Source organism: Tachypleus tridentatus, chromosome 8, assembly GCF_004210375.1.
Source record: "Tachypleus tridentatus isolate NWPU-2018 chromosome 8, ASM421037v1, whole genome shotgun sequence".
Classification (NCBI taxonomy): domain Eukaryota; kingdom Metazoa; phylum Arthropoda; class Merostomata; order Xiphosura; family Limulidae; genus Tachypleus; species Tachypleus tridentatus.
This window is the reverse complement of record NC_134832.1, coordinates 5506826-5518837: the sequence shown is the minus strand read 5'-3', so window position 1 is coordinate 5518837 and position 12012 is coordinate 5506826. Positions and strand designations below refer to the sequence as shown.

The 12012-nt window shown below is 34.5% G+C and overlaps 1 protein-coding gene across 2 annotated transcripts in view; it reads right to left on the bottom strand.

The window, feature by feature from the left end:
• Positions 1-9705, bottom strand: part of LOC143258444 (uncharacterized) — a 107916-nt gene extending 98211 nt beyond the window's left edge. For both annotated transcript variants that reach the window (XM_076517390.1, XM_076517395.1), the window contains exon 1: positions 9398-9705. The gene's annotated coding sequence lies outside the window, so the exon portion shown is untranslated. The remainder of the gene's footprint in view (positions 1-9397) is intronic.
• Between the last annotated feature and the right edge of the window lie 2307 nt (positions 9706-12012).

The window sequence follows — 12012 nt, the reverse complement described above, 5'->3', positions numbered from 1 at the left end:
GGAGCGAACAACGTTTCGGCCTTCTTCGGTCATCGTCAGGTTCACAAAGGTCGAAACGTTGTTCGCTCCTCTACGTAAAATATTTTCTCAACCCAAACGAGCCGTTTTTACATATAAAGTGATCTATATGGTTTACTCTACGACTGTTTCCGCCTTTTGACCAGTCATAACTTTCAACAATTCTGACAATTTGTCAAAACTTAGATTATTTTGTTAAATCTCTGCTAAGTTAAACACAAAAAAAAACTATACAAGTTTTTGTATAGTTTACTTGTGCAAGTAAGTCACTTTTGGCCAGCACAATGGCGTACCTTTAGTTTCAAAAGCAGCAGTAATCTCTGTAACTAGAATAAATATGCATGATGGCATATTATCAAAAACAATATATTCTGCCCTTATAAAGCATGGGAGACATATTCTCCTCTAAAATTACGTCTATGGGCCAGCAACCCGAAAAATTTGGGTGAAACCATTCGCGTTTATTTCTCCACGTAATCTTTATGCTTTAAATCTTCTATAATGTATAATATCGAATAAATTCTGTTAGATAAACAACAATATACAAATTAATAAGTACCATTTATTATTAGTAGATAATAATACATTTGTACTCGTAATGTAAATCTGTGAGAGTGTTAGACACAAAATGATGCCTCTACACATTTATATTTTTCACAAGTGGTTTACTGATATTATAAAATTAAATAATCAAGATTTTTTATTGGATTAGCATCAGATACTGTTACGGTGAAAACTTAATACATCACTGCAGATTTAAACTCCTGAAATCACAGCTCTACTTATGATCAAAATGAAGTCGGAAATTTGGGCTTTTATGGGAAAGCAGCTCAATGTTACTTAATATTTTAACATATCTTAGAAAAAGACTAATCTCGAAGACACTTGTATAAAACTATGGCACAAAATAGCTACTGTAAGTCAACATGTTGTTGTTTTTTAATATTCAATACATAAGTTAATCACTAACAAAATACGGTAAGATACTAAGTATACAATCATAATAAAAAAAGAGGCTTATATTTCCAAGGAAAGACTTAAATCAAGTGATTTAACTGTCTCATGTGCCTTCTGTTCCTTTAATAGTTTAATTGCAGTAAAACAAAGAAAGATTACTTTTGGAAATGTTTGTTTGTTTTTGAATTTCTCGCAAAGCAGCACGATGGCTATCTGAGCTAGACGGCCCTAATTTAGCAGTGTAAGACTAAAGGGAATGCAGCTAGTCATCATCATCCACCGCTAACTCTTGAACTACTCTTTTACAAACGAATAGTGGGATTGATCATACATGTTATTACGCCCACACGGCTGGAAGGGCAAGCATGTTTGGTGTGAAGAGAAGTTGAACTTGCGATACTATGATTACAAGTCGAGCGCCTTAACCACCTAGCCATTCCGGGCGTTTTTAGAAATTACCAAATCAGATAATGATCGCACAAAAATTTTATTTCAAATATAAAAGAGTTGGCTATCTAGTGATCTCTAGTACTGAGCCTGAAGTAATCATTTCAAAACTTGTCTGACGAAATAAAGGGAACCAAAGATGCCAGCATATAAGATACATTTGGGAATAAAGAAGACAAAGGGTAAGGGGCAGGTGGCATTCTCAATTATGACATTATTATGGCATTCTCAATTGTGACAAAATACGAAATACTCCTTAAACTTGTCCTTACCACCAGCTGAGAGGAAGGATCCTAAAAAGACTTGTTTCATATAAAAGCTAGAATTCAAAAAGTAATAAACGATCCAGGTATTTCAAAATTCATGAAGTGGAAGCGTGTTCGATTAAATGTTTGGTGAATGTTTTTTTACGATATCGTTAGCTTGGAAGTTACGATACAATGCAAGTATGTTACACAGAATCATATATTTATGTTCTGCAATTCGAATAAGTGTAGCTCAGAGTTATTGTTGGTTGTAATAATACCTAAGTAACAGAAATTTCAGCATATTATTACATTTTATCTAAGAACTATTGAATAATGTCTATGTATGATAATTAAATGAATTTTGTCTTTATAATAAACAGTCTTCATATCTGTTCAAAACCTCTGTTTTATAACAGTTTACTGAAAATCAACCGTTCTATATCAACTATCATAAACATTTAATGAGTGGAGTCCTTATACAATTATAAGGCAAATATAGTATACATACGTATATCCAAAGGTAAAGCGACACTGGAAAGACTTGTACCAAGGGATTAAAATGCTACATAACAAATAAGCCTTGTTTATTTATTATTTCGCCCCCTCCCAGTGGCTCAGCGGTACGTCTGCGGACTTAAACGCTAAAAACCGAGTTTCGATACCCGTGGTGGGTACAACACAGCCCATTGAGTAGCTTTGTGCTTAATTCAAAACAACAACAATTTATTATTTTAGTTTGGTTCATCCACACACTTTAAAATTGATTAAAAATAAACTGATATTATTATTATCATCAATGTGATAGCAGGTTTGATATTTTCTATTTGTGTACCATTTTGTACGACACATGAGTTAAATTCTCAGGATTACGATCCTTAAGTTTCAGGCAAAACCATCCAGAACTTAGGACTGCTAACCAAAGAGAATGCAACTAGTCTACAGCATCTTACATCTATTATGCAATTACTTTTAGTCAAATAACAGGATAACTATCAGTTATAACGCCTTCGCAGTTGAAAGTATGAAGTCAGTTCAATAAGAAGCATGGCACGCTATTTACATAACACTATGTAACAAAAATTTTGTTCCTGAATAGTATCTGTTATTTCTTAATTGCTTATGTTGTAAAAGTACAAAAAATGGCCATTATTTACTTCAAGCTTTACTTTTGTGACCTGGATAATGAAATTTAGAAATTAACCTATTTTCTGTGTAAAAATGGGCAAAACAACATATGAATCAAGATTTACATGTATTTGTACTAAAGTTTTACGAAATTGAACAAAAATGTTTAGAAGTGAGTAGTTTTTCGAGATTCGTGACTGTAATGCAAATCACTTTCGCGTATCAGCCCCCAAATATAGTCTCCCATCATGTTTTCCTTAAACGCTCCCAGGTCACAAAAGCAAAATTTGAAGAGAAAAATAGGTATTTTCCATTTACTTTAGGCATAAACAATTGGGAAATAACACTTTCTGTCCAGGAACAAGAAAAAGTAAAATGTTTTTACATAGTGTTAACGCGTCCAGCCCACATAGAATACTTATACGTACTTTTGGATACATCCTTTACCGTATTTTACTTACACTGAAAAATTAAGATATTAAGAGATCATTTAATATATTATCAGACGGTACAAAAACCAAAACTTGCATAAATAAACGAATTACTTTATGCCTTGCTGTTTTAATTAAGGTCTTTGTGTTTCTTTGCGTAGGGTTCGCATCCCTGTCGCGCCAAACATGCTCGTCCTTTCAGCCGTGGGGGCGTTATAATGTTCGGTCAAACTCATATTCGTTGGTAACAGAGTAGCCCCAGAGTTGGGCTGCCTTCCTTCTAGTCTTACACTGCCAAATTAGGGACGGCTAGCACAGATAACCCTCGAGTAGCTTTGTGCAAAATTCAAAAACAAACAAACAAACAATTCTTTGCGCAGAGGCACGGCTAAAGTACCAACTATGTATTTCGTTGTCTGAGTTGCCAATAGAGGGTACTATTAATATAATATTATAAGGAAAGGACATTCAAAAAGCTTTGGTCAAAGATTAATAGCAATGTTGGGGTCAGACATGACCTAATGGTTAGCTTGCTGAACTGTGAACCTGAAGGTTCATGGTTGGCGTCCTGTTGCGGCAAAAACGCATTTCATATTTTAAAAACATGGATACGTTATGACAGTGGCGTTAAAAATCCCGGTGTTCGGTTATAAATTATCACTGATTGTATGGGAAAAAAGCAGAATTTTTATGTTTATGCTTTTGGGAAACCGCTTAACTTTGAAACCTAGTTTCGTTCTTAACAAGCTACTGAAACGCGATAATTAGTTATTCGAATGTGATTAAGAATAAATAATTAATTAAAGTTTAATTTTCTCTAAATGGCAACAGTTTTAATGCAGACAAAATAGATAATAATCATTTAAATCGCTTACTGATCGCTTTAGCTAAATCACATGTTATTTTTGGTTGCAGTTAACACTAACCTATATGAATCCTGCCATAGTATAGTATTTGTCCGTCAATATAGATAACTCTTTGTGTTACCTTGCGCTCAACAAATTAAACCTTCATTGTATTATATACAAATACAAAACACAATAGTCAATAGTATCTTGTTTCAGAACTAGTGGAAATGTGAAATTTAAACATCTGTTTTCATTATACAAAATTATTAAATTAGAACACACTATTGTTTTTCACAAGTTCTAACGATGTAAAAACGTTTGAACTTGGCTTTCCAAATAAAGATTGGTCAACGTTTTCGATTTTTGACATAGCAGCAGTTTTTATGGATATTATGACCACGTTTCTGGTAAGACTAACAGCTGTGATTTCACAGAAGATTAAAACGAGTGTTTTATGTGGCTCATAGCTTTAGAAATATATGAAAGAAAGCGCATATAACAAGCCCTGCAATATTTATTTGAAATCTTATGGAATACGTTAAAAGAAAATCGTACATGTATTACATAGAAACATCTATTGAGTATTGATACATGTACGTCTACAAACGTAAGTGAAATTTAGTACCTTAAGATCAAAGTGTAATAATACCACACTCTATTTAAAAACCAGAATTTTAACGACTGACAATTCTTTTATAATAGGGAATTTTTAAAGCACAATTTTTCGGTATTAAAAGTGATGCCGCTTATCCTATAAACACTGGTTTTCATGTACAATACAGGTGTATCGTGCAACATTTTTATGTCATGATATGTGATTGACAAAATGTTTTATCAAGTAGAAACATATTAGATGTTTACATTCACTGAAGGCTCGTTTTATGCTTATTTGGATATTGATTCTCGATGGGTTTTTTTACTACATTTGCCAAGTGATTAGTTTTTAAGAGTCAAGATAATGAAAATCCAAAAACTCCTATCTATTAACGCAGAGACCGATTGTTTCACACTATTTTTGTGCTCCCAAATATCACAGTGATATGCCTGCAGACTTATATCATTGGGTTTTGATTCCCGTGGTGGGCAGAGCACTGATAGCTGATTGTATAGTTTTATGTGACCTGGCACAGTCAGGTGGTTAGGGGGCTCGACTCGTAATTTGAGGGTCACGGGTTCGAATTCCCGTCTCAGCAAACATTCTGGCCCTTTTAGCCGTGGAGGCGTTATAATGTGACGGTCTCATTCCAACTGTTCGTTTGTAAAAGAGTAGCCCAAGGGTTGGCAGTGGGTGGAGATGACTGGTTGCTTTCTCTCTTTAAAGTCTTTCACTTTAAATTAGAGAGGGCTAGCATGTAATTTAAAGCACAAAACTAACACTATTCTTTCTCTGTAACTCGGTAAAAAAAAAGAGATCGAATTTTGATAAAACATATGTAGAATATTATACCTAATTGTCTTGCTAAAAATGGTTCGTGTTCGTAAATAATGACGGACACATTTCGGTATTTTTTGAGAGCCGAATATGATTAACGCTGTGTGGCAGAGGAATATGTTCCACTGAGTGTTCCTTAAGGAATGTGGATAAAAGTCGGAGGGTAGCTTTTAAATGTGTTCAGACATGCGAAATGCCCCTTTCATGTACCTAAAGATTATTCACTCAGCAGCTGAAATATTTTCAGCAAATGTTTGTCGAAAGTTGTCTCCTGGGTCGAGTTTAGGCTTCCCGAGGTGTTGGAGGTAGTGGGAGGTAATTTTTAAAAGACATTTCGTTTGTCGGAAGACATTTTAAAGGTTTTCTCCAACTCTTTTGGGGACTGGAATGGGTCCAGGTTTTTGACCTAAATTGGTGGAAAATACTTGCGCCACTATGCGGAGAGTCCATAGCTACTCCATAAAGACATTTCGTTTGTCTGAAGACATTTTAAAAGCTACCTCCGACTTTTATCAGTTACTTCCCTTATAATTCTCACATTGTGTCAGTAGTTGATGTAATAAGACGCCTGCGCTTTAATTCTTAAAGTTACAGTTTTTAATGTATTGATCCTTTCATATTACCATTGGTTCATGCTACAGCTTGTTGGATTTATGGAACATTAATGGGGCTTAACTGATTTACGTGATGTTTCTGAATTGGAATAAAAGTACTAGAGACGTACAAAGAAGTACATATACATCATGTCTAAATAAATGTATGTCATATATTAATTGGTTCGTTCACGGTTTTATAGACGTTTGTATAAACATGACAACATCCCTAAATTTACTCAATACAGCACACCGTTGGTTTTCAACTCGTCTTACTACACTGAGTCACCAAAGAGTTGAAAAACTGCCCATTGCGAAACAGGTTTTATGTATCCTTGAACTAGAGGTTAAACTAACACAAGAAGAGAAATATTAACTTATTACACATACAAACTGAAAAAATATAAATTGGTATAAAAATACACAATTTCTAATTAAAGTCATACAACTGAAAAAATGGAGAAACTTGTTCAGTAATCCAATGACACAACGCTATTATTTCCATTTAACAAATATATCCCTTAATGACACTTGCGTTAATGAAGATACGTGAAACTTGTTTTCAATAATGAGAATGATATATATATATATACAATAGTGTGAAGATGTGTTAAAACAAAGTCAACAATTATATTTCAGGCTACTTTCGAAGAACAATGGAAGGTGAATCACAGGTAAAACATCAATATTTTATTAACCTTCATATTTAGTACAACAGAAACTCAGTAGAAGTGCTTGAGTTGAGTAAACAATTAATATTTTGTGTGTCCTTTATTGCTTTAATAACTGCAGTCTTTGAGGCATTGTTGCAATATATTTAAACAAAGAATCCTTTGGGATTTTACTCAAAATGTCTCTAGTACACTACCATAAAGGTTCTCTAGGAGTGACTTGAACTGTCAAGTTTTCGATCTATCAAATCTCACATCTATTCTATTGGGTTGAGATTTGGGAACTGTGGGGTCCAATGCATCATTCGAATGACTCCAACAGATTCTTTATTAGCTTAATAATTTCTGCAGAGGTTGGATGTTTGGGGACATTTTCTTCTTGGTAGTAGAATCCTTTACCAATAATATGCGAACCACTGATTAAACCTTGACGGATAAGTATTTGATGGTACTTGCGCTAGTTCGTTATGCCGTCTATTTTGCAAATGTCTTCTGCTACCTCAGCATAAAATCACTCCCAAACCATCACACTGTCTTTTCTATGCTTCATGGTAAGTGCTATGAATTGAGGTAAGTATTTTTCACCTTTTTTTGACGGACATACAACCTACGCTTTTAACTAAATGTTTCAAACTTGGACTCAAGGTCATACCTTAAACGTTTATTAATATACTTGGCACAATAAATGACAATTACAAAGTATAAAGATAATGAAAAAAAATGAAATATTTTTATATACAAATTACCAACATCTGTCCACAACAGCAACACTTATACCATAACTGTGTGTGTGTTTTTGTGTGTTTCTCGTATAGCAAAGCCACGAAGGGCTATCTGTTCAGCCCACCGAGAGGAATCGAACCCCTGATTTTAGCGTTGTAAATCCGGAGACATACAGCTGTACTAGCGAGGGGCCCATAACTGTAGATAACGTAAACAAGTATCTTTATAACGAACTGGTATGAAACAATTAATAGCTGGTTTTAAAGTGATCCACAATCTTAATGCGGTAGGTTCATTGTAAGTATTGGTTGTTGTTCTTGGTTTGTCCGTGAGTCGTTTATGCATAAATGAAGAGATCATGTGGCATCATAACCTAATCGCTAACATACATTCCCTCTGATCTGATCTGAAGAATATTACATTCATCTGGGAACATGGAATCTGACAGAAACTTCAAGTATTGTGGTAACACTGTTTATACAGTTAATTAAACTGTTCTTTAGAACAACAAAGTATCATTACTTAGATAATTTGGAAGCAGTTACATGACAAGGCTTGTGTTACCTTGTGTAGGAAACTTTTGATTTTAATATTTTTAGTCCACTAAAAAGTGTAATGCTATGCTTATACAGAATTTTAACCTTGCACTTTCAAACGTTACTGTGGTCGAATTTCGATCATTTATACCAAAACTCCATATGCATATAAGGAGCGCTATTCTTAAGGAACGATATTGGTAACTTTAGTTTGAAATGTTTAATTCGTTAATGCCAAGAATATTGTATATGATGCATTTTAATCACATTTCTGAAGCATAACCTTAAAGATGGTTTTGGATGATCTCAACAACATTTTCACATACTGTTAACGATAATTTCTTTTATCTCTTCACTTTCGAATTATCTGTTAGTTAGTGTACATATAGATTTAGGCCCGGCATGGTCAAGCGTGTTAAGGCGTGCGACTCGTAATCTGAGGGTCGCGGGTTCGCATCCCCGTCGCGCCAAACATGCTCGCCCTTTCAGCCGTGGAGGCATTATAAGTGACGGTCAATCCCACTATTCGTTGGTAAAAGAGTAGCCCAAGAGTTGGCGGTGGGTGGTGATGACTAGCTGCCTTCCCTCTAGTCTTACACTACTAAATTAGGGACGGTTAACACAGATAGCCCTCGAGAAGCTTTGTGCGAAATTAAAAAAAACAACAACAAAACAACAACATCTAGATTTTCCTGCATAGGCAATTTAGAAGCCTATTTACACCGTTTACGATTTATTACGTAAGACAAATAATAACCAAACATGCAGCTCTGAACACCTACTTATGCCATTTTCGATCCATAAGACGGACACCGTACTGTATAAACAGAAGGAATTGAAAATAAAATGTTGAATTCAGTTTGTGTAGGTATTTGGAGCTGAAGCAATTACAAAGAAAGCGTGATATCTGAGTACCAGAATGAAGTTTCTATAGTTATATGTAAAAATATGATGCAGAACTTATACTATTTGATAAACAATGACATTATTAGATTAAAAAAAAATACATGATACAGAAATGATACTATTCGCATAAACAATGACATTATTGGACTGCAAAATAAAAAGTCCTGGAGATAGAAAATGGGTTAAGTGCAGCGGGTTCCGGTAGATAGACGATAAATATACTTTACTTATATTTTAGAGAAAATAAAGATAAAATAATAACTGCAAAGTGTTATAGAACAAGAAAATGTTCAAAATATGCGTTGGAAGTAACTATCAGAGCAGTTATTCGGTGTTCTCCCTGACTTTGTGAAAGTAAGTAAAATGAAGTAGTGATATTCAGCATCATTATGCTTGACAAGAAAGTGTTAACCTGACGAAACATACATGTAAATATAATAAATTAGAACATCCAGTTCTTACCTCGTTTCGGTTAAAGCATTTGTTCTGGAAGTAACTGAAAGGTTGATTCTGACGACATACTGTAGACTTGGAGTTAGTACATGTTCATCGATACAAATTTTATTCGTAGAAAGAAAACCTTATAGCCTTGCTTTCTTGAAGAGCCTCATAGATCTGATAGTGTTGTTGTTTAACCTGTTTCAAGAGCGTTGTTGGCATTAAATCAAAATTCCGAGAGTGTCACGTGCCGTTCAAAATCTAGATGGTATTGTTTGTACAGTTTTCGTGACATTTTGTTCAAATGTTTGCGTTTTGAAACGTAACGGCTTCTTTTGTTCCTTGTTTCTAAACAGAAGAATAACACAAAAAATGTTATTTGTTGTTACACAAGAATAAAATATAGAGGATGAAAGATCTACGACAGTGTGATTAAAACAAGAAATCTTCCTCGATATCCTAGTGGATTATAAAATAAAAGTTTCTTTTATCAATGAAAAAGAACTGATCTTTAAGTATCTTGTCAGTTGATGGTGAAAGGAATCCGTCAACTGAACATTGTTACGCGACTCAGTTCAATAATCGTAGATTTGTTTGCTCAAAATTCGTAATTCTACTTTTGTTGACGATAGTAAAGACAGACAAACTATGGTTGCATGTATATCTTCTCTGTCAAGGTTTTAATGTCACCACGTGACTTGGATATTTTTAGCGTTCAGACATGAGTCATCTGAGAGTATCCATAACTGTATGCAGCGGGTCACCCACACTGCTTAGTAATCACCACTTTTAAAAAGCTTACGTCAGGACCACTAATGAGTATTCATTTTTTGAATTTTTTTCTTTGCAGAATACATTCTTGTCCTGTAAGAAGGGAAATGAAGGAAGAATACGGATATCAGTTTCTACACGCCTTAAACTTCTAGTCTAGTCGTAGTTTTGTGTTTATTGCACACATTAGCACCAAAACTTGTTATAATAATTCGTGAAAATCACCTGTCATGAACGTACTTCTGATCATATTGAATCAGATATGACTATGTAGATTGTCCTTCTAGACATTACTCACATTACTACACTTTCTGCTAATGTTGTTTCACTCTTCGTACGAACTTCCCGTGTCTTGCGAAGTAAACACGATTTAAAAACGCACAAATGAGGCAAAACACAATATTTGAAATGTTCATAGAAAATTAATTAAACCGTATTGCCTCTAAAAACAGCTGAGTCTCATTGCCTTACCTGATATGAAAGAGAGCACATTCTTGCGTGAGCTTCAAGCAAGTAAAAATTAAAATTCGTAATAATATGGCATACGTTAGCTTGCCTACTTTACCTAGTCAGCCAATAAGAACCAAAAGTTATCAGACGCACTCTAGAAATCTAGGTCACTAAAATGAAAATCACAGTTCGTGTGTTATATGAAGGGCTGGCTGTTTTTTGTTTGGCCAAGCTTAGTGTTCAAAATGTAGCAACAGGCATTAGTTGTTTTGAAGAACAGGGAAAGTAGACCTTAGCGATAAATGATTTTTTTAGGTTAGCCCTTAAGTATAAAATACTTGCACTGCAATGCTTGTCGTGACAAACAACGTCTGAAATAAAATCAGGCATCATAGCTTTTCAAATTTACCATTTCGTTCGGACTCATGTCAATAGAATAAGGCAACTCGTATATGTTTTCGTATAAATTCACTAGAACTAGTGCGATGCGATTAATTCAAACAGTTTACAGTATTAGTTTTCTAGTTATTAATCGTTCGTGTTTGTTTTCGTAACTTACAGCTTCCAAATTTTTCCCAACTTTATCTGCTTTTACAAATATAAATGCTGATTCCACATTTATATAAGAATTTTTTATGTCATTGTTCAGCGTGGCCTGACACAGCCAAGTGGTTAGGAGAGCTTGACTCGTAATCTGAGGGTCTTGAGTTTAAATTCCAGTCACACTGAACATGCTCTTTTCAGACGTGTGGGTGTTATAATGTGACAATTAAACCCACTATTCGTAGGTCAAAAAGAAGCCCAAGAGTTGGCGGTGGGTGGTGATAACTAGCTGCCTTCCCTCTGTTAAATTAGAGACGGCTAGAGCAGATAGCTCTCGTGTATCTTTGCATGGAAATTAAACAAAAACGAATCGTTCAGTAAATTTAAATTATAAGTTATTTAATCTTGTCTTTCTGGTCAAGCCACTTCTCAGTGTAGCTTATATTGCGCGTCTTTCTCGTTACTCGTTTATTATTTAAATTTACTTATAAGTTTTTTTATTTGCCCCGTTGTAAATGCTATAAAGGCAAATAAAATATTAACAACGGTAAAGCCGATTTTCTTTTGTAGCTCTTATTATTTATGAAACACTGTCTATGATCAGCGCTTCTATATTACGAATGGCTATGTTTGAAACTTAGGGGTCTTTGACCTGGCCTTCTATCCCACGTGTCACGTAAGGTGCCATTCTCGTTGTAAATACCAATCATGAGATTTAGAAACAGACTGCGCGCTTATCCAACAAAAAATTGTAAATAGTAGTATGGAGTAAAACTATCTATGCGAAATCGTGAATATGGTTATATTTCACATTTATATTTGTTAGGTATTTCAGTTATTGTCTTCCGTATTTGTTTAAAGTTGGATTTAAGTGG